Below are 5,495 nucleotides of genomic sequence, written 5' to 3'. Positions count from 1 at the left end.
CAGATACGAACCCGATCGAACTGACCTGGGATGTGACTGAACGTAGCGTCAGAGCTCATCGTCCCCCTCCTGCGCATTTACGGGAATTAGGTGACTTGTGTGTGGAGACATGATGTCATCTCCCTCCAGCGACATACTAAGGACCCATCGCTTCCGTGCCCCAAAGCGTCGACGCGGTTATCCGCACCAAAGGCGGACATACCTACTAGCAGTTCGGTGTCCATGAAGTTCTGGTTGATCAGTGTATAATACGTGCGACATTTCCGCCTATGAAAGTATCCATTTTACTAGGCAGGACGTGTAGAAAAGAGGGGAATTGGAAGCATCGACAGTTGCCACCAGTTATATAAAAACACGTACAAGAAGAAATGATGATTAATCGAAACCCTCAGCTGCCAACAGGTGTTGTTGAGATACCCCAATGGGGACAGCTGAAAATGTGTGCTCCGACCGGGACTCGAACCCGGGATCTCCTGCTTACATGGCAGACGCTCTATCCATCTGAGCCACCGAGGGCACGAAGGATGGCGCGACTAGAGGGACTTATCCCCAGCACGCTTCCCGTGAGACTCGCATTTTCAACTCTCCACAACCTACACACATTTCCAACTGTCCCCATTGAAGTATATCAACAACACCTGTTAGTAGCTGAGGGTTTCGATTGATTATCATTTCTTTATAGAGAAGCTGCATGGTCGTCATTGATATCTGTTCTTTCAGAACAGTTACTATCTTCACAAACAAGAAGTTCGAGCTACCCTAAGGGTTCAAGACCTACCTGAGCACTGGTCACTGCCATTTAAATATCTGTACACTGGCTGACGTAAAAAAACATGTCACCGTCAGTAAGGAATAACTAATATCCAATATTATCCACCCATGCCTATACATTCAGAGTTTGGTTCTTTTGTATTTAGATCAAGTGTCTACATCTTCAGAACACGCGCTTACGAGAGCAAAACGACAAGACAACGTTTTTCTACGAGTACTGATGTGATCTCCAAGTCACCTTAGGGAATGTGGCGTAGGTTACATCTGACTACATTATCATTTGCCTTCTTTCCTACAACAGTCTTTCCCGTACCAGTCTTTCGTGGGATTAACGTGAGGGGAAGTATTATGTTGCTTTACTCCACCTGGAATGTACTCTTTCGAAATCTTAACCGCAATGGTTTCGATTCTAGAACTTGACATGTATTTCCTTACACTGTAGCGTTTACCTAATGAGTCCGTAACGAAACGCAACGCTCTTCTCTGGACTATTTTGATATCGTCTGTCAGTCCCAACTATTAAGAATCCTAAGCTCGCAAATGATTGTCTTGTGAGCCACCTAGTTCGAGGATTTCCTTAGGATTCTTCCAATGAATCGAAGCCTACCATAAGCTTTTTCTACAACAACGTTTATATGGTTATGCAACTTTGTCACCCCGAACGGTTATCAGTTTATACTTTACGGTTATTTCCGTATCCTGATATTTATCGCCAATCGTAAAATAGAAGATTAATGGGCATTTCTGTCTGTTCATGCGCAGTACGCTAGACTGATTTACGTCGAGAGCCAGGTGCCCTTCCATATGTGAATCATCGACACACTGCACATGTAGGGTGTATCAAAAAGGACTTTACAACTTTGTAGATTCGTACAAGTTTATTCATAAGACTTGCGGACTTAGTATTAGTGTCATCTTTAAAGAAAATACATGAAGTTTTGACTGACTAAAAAGTGATATGCTTTTTGAATTTGAATATACTGCTGATTATGAAATATCAAAGATAAGCTCTGAAAACTGACCACACTGAAAATTAAATGTAAAAGCAGAATCTGAATTATGTTCTGAATGCTTTCAGAACTACATCTCTGATGAATGATTCAGATACTGTTTTAACTACTCGGTGAGATTTCAGAAAGGTATTTATTGTGTGAAGTAGTGCGCTTTTGAAATTACATTCTAGTTTGGTGTTGAAAGTTGGAATCAAGAATCTTGCAGCTCCACGGAATTCGTCTCTGCTGCCCGACGTCTCACTGTTCAGTTTTTCGTGGGTTACAGCCCATAAATATATTAGAATGCTTTTGATAGACAGTAAGGAATTTGTCGTGATTGGAGTCTGCTAAGCGTTTCCCGGCGGCAGCGGTATTTTTCAACATGATAATGTGTCATGTCACGAGGCCAGGACTGTGACGGAGTGGTTCGAGTAACACAGTGGCAATTTCCAGATTGGAGCTTGCCTCCGTCCGGTAGAACAGGTGTAAAGGAGCTGTTCCCGTGGAAGACGACGGACTCGCGCCCTCGCATTGGCATGATGAAGAAGCTATCGGGATTCAACAGACAGTGTAAAGCTCTGCCATTGGTCCCAACTGCAGTGCCGATGGTCACGTGCCCATTTCAGTCTTAACTGCCGATATCGCGGGTGTTAACATTAACACATACGTGAGTCATCTCCTGCAAAGACCCATCGCTCACACACACACACACACACACACACACACACACACACTCATACTGTGCAGCGCTGAAATCTGATGTAAGTTCCGCCACGGCTCGCCACCTGTTCTGTTGCACCAGTCTGCCCAGCCTACGACTTCAGACATCTGTAATGAAGGGTAGGCACCCAACCCAACGACGTCTGGAGCTGGTTTACCTTGTTTTGCTGCGTGTTGAAGACACACACCACAGCATTCCTCGAACACCCAAGTCATGTGGTTCCTGGAATGCTTACGCCGAGCCTCCGGGACATCATAATATGCCCTCAAGCAAACTTGATTGCGCGCCTTCCCCATTCTACACACGGACAGCACGCACACTGATATTACATGCACCGTGCGTGTCCCTGAGTAGCAGTCATTCGTTGCCAGGTGATGCTGCTATCACGTGGGCTTTTTTGTACTGATAGCATGTCGGTGGTCACAATGTTCTGTCTGATCAGTGTATTCCTGGCTAATGCTCCGTGGTCTGCTGAAATTCTCAGAGAAACATTTTGTATCGTCCCCATTTGTAAAGATGTCTTCACAGGTGGATGCAGTTTCTGTGAATGTGCGCTTAACACCCTGCCTCGTTACACTAGAGGGCGAGCCATTTAATCGGACTTTTATGTGGCTTTGTGGCTCTGAGTAAGTGTAAGACTACAAACGCTAATGCGTCCGTTTCATAGTAGCTACGACCCCATAAATATGACCTCCACAGGTGGGTTCAAATGGTTCTGAGCAGTATGGGACTTAACTTCTGAGGTCACCAGTCCCCTAGAACTTAGAACTACTTAAACCTTACTAACCTAAGGACATCACACACATCAATGCCCGAGGCAGCATTCGAACCTGCGACCGTAGCGGTCGCGCGGTTCCAGTTTGTAGCGCCTAGAACTGCTCGGCCACCCCGGCCGGCCCGCAGGTGGGGACGCAATGTTGCGTTTCTCTAGCAAATTCTTTCGACGACGCCACAATGGCCTGCAATGTACTAATGTTAAAGTCTGGCTTGTAATCTGCTACTGAATGAGTCAATCACTCAACATTTCGTAAGAGTTCAATAACTATTTTGTGGGCAGATTGCCTCCCGCCCCCCCCCCCCCCCCCCCATCAGCGTGTTTTTATTTCTACACTCCTGGAAATGGAAAAAAGAACACATTGACACCGGTGTGTCAGACCCACCATACTTGCTCCGGACACTGCGAGAGGGCTGTACAAGCAATGATCACACGCACGGCACAGCGGACACACCAGGAACCGCGGTGTTGGCCGTCGAATGGCGCTAGCTGCGCAGCATTTGTGCACCGCCGCCGTCAGTGTCAGCCAGTTTGCCGTGGCATACGGAGCTCCATTGCAGTCTTTAACACTGGTAGCATGCCGCGACAGCGTAGACGTGAACCGTATGTGCAGTTGACGGACTTTGAGCGAGGGCGTATAGTGGACATGCGGGAGGCCGGGTGGACATACCGCCGAATTGCTCAACACGTGGGGCGTGAGGTCTCCACAGTACATCGATGTTGTCGCCAGTGGTCGGCGGAAGGTGCACGTGCCCGTCGACCTGGGACCGGACCGCAGCGACGCACGGATGCACGCCAAGACCGTAGGATCCTACGCAGTGCCGTAGGGGACCGCACCGCCACTTCCCAGCAAATTAGGGACACTGTTGCTCCTGGGGTATCGGCGAGGACCATTCGCAATCGTCTCCATGAGGCTGGGCTACGGTCCCGCACACCGTTAGGCCGTCTTCCACTCACGCCCCAACATCGTGCAGCCCGCCTCCAGTGGTGTCGCGACAGGCGTGAATGGAGGGACGAATGGAGACGTGTCGTCTTCAGCGATGAGAGTCGCTTCTGCCTTGGTGCCAATGATGGTCGTATGCGTGTTTGGCGCCGTGCACGTGAGCGCCACAATCAGGACTGCATACGACCGAGGCACACAGGGCCAACACCCGGCATCATGGTGTGGGGAGCGATCTCCTACACTGGCCGTACACCAATGGTGATCGTCGAGGGGACACTGAATAGTGCACGGTACATCCAAACCGTCATCGAACCCATCGTTCTACCATTCCTAGACCGGCAAGGGAACTTGCTGTTCCAACAGGACAATTCACGTCAGCATGTATCCCGTGCCACCCAACGTGCTCTAGAAGGTGTAAGTCAACTACCCTGGCCAGCAAGATCTCCGGATCTGTCCCCCATTGAGCATGTTTGGGACTGGATGAAGCATCGTCTCACGCGGTCTGCACGTCCAGCACGAACGCTGGTCCAACTGAGGCGCCAGGTGGAAATGGCATGGCAAGCCGTTCCACAGGACTACATCCAGCATCTCTACGATCGTTTCCATGGGAGAATAGCAGCCTGCATTGCTGCGAAAGGTGGATATACACTGTACTAGTGCCGACATTGTGCATGCTCTGTTGCCTGTGTCTATGTGCCTGTGGTTCTGTCAGTGTGATCATGTGATGTATCTGACCCCAGGAATGTGTCAATAAAGTTTCCCCTTCCTGGGACAATGAATTCACGGTGTTCTTATTTCAATTTCCAGGAGTGTATGTCAACAGTCAGACGCTAATTAATGGGTACAGATTCTAAAAAAAAAAAAAAAAAAAAAAAAAAAAAAATGCCGTTTTGAGGACGCAAAACATTCATCAAGTACGAAAAGTTAACATGTTTTCACGGCGACAATACAAATTGAGAACCTTTAAGCGAGTAATCTTCTGATTTATATGGAAAATTGAGTTTTACGGTAAAATTCGCTTTAGTGCATTAGACAACAGCTGTCATATAAAGCTGGTCCACTACTTATTCCAGTTTTTGTTTGTCCCATATTATGTTTCTACCTCTCACTAAATTGTAGAATGTCATCTGCCATAAACCGTGACCTGAATTTCACTCCACCCACCGTCTCATTTCCGCCATAAAATGATGGTTTTATGGTTTCTATCAGGCATTTAGATTATTGCCTTGAGTTGTTTTCCGAAGGACTCACCGAGACACCTGTCTGAAATTGGTTCATGAAAAGGATAACCTT

General features: G+C 47.6%; 1 non-coding gene across 1 annotated transcript; it reads right to left on the bottom strand.

The window, feature by feature from the left end:
• Nucleotides 1–442: 442 nt before the first annotated feature.
• On the bottom strand, nt 443–517 carry Trnat-ugu (transfer RNA threonine (anticodon UGU)). Its single transcript has one exon. It is a non-coding gene; the product is annotated as a tRNA-Thr (tRNA).
• Between the last annotated feature and the right edge of the window lie 4,978 nt (nt 518–5,495).

Source organism: Schistocerca cancellata, chromosome 7 (genome assembly GCF_023864275.1).
Source record: "Schistocerca cancellata isolate TAMUIC-IGC-003103 chromosome 7, iqSchCanc2.1, whole genome shotgun sequence".
In the NCBI taxonomy this organism is placed as follows: Eukaryota; Metazoa; Arthropoda; class Insecta; order Orthoptera; family Acrididae; genus Schistocerca; species Schistocerca cancellata.
Note: the sequence above shows the minus strand (reverse complement) of the source record. Positions and strands in the feature narration are given on the sequence as shown.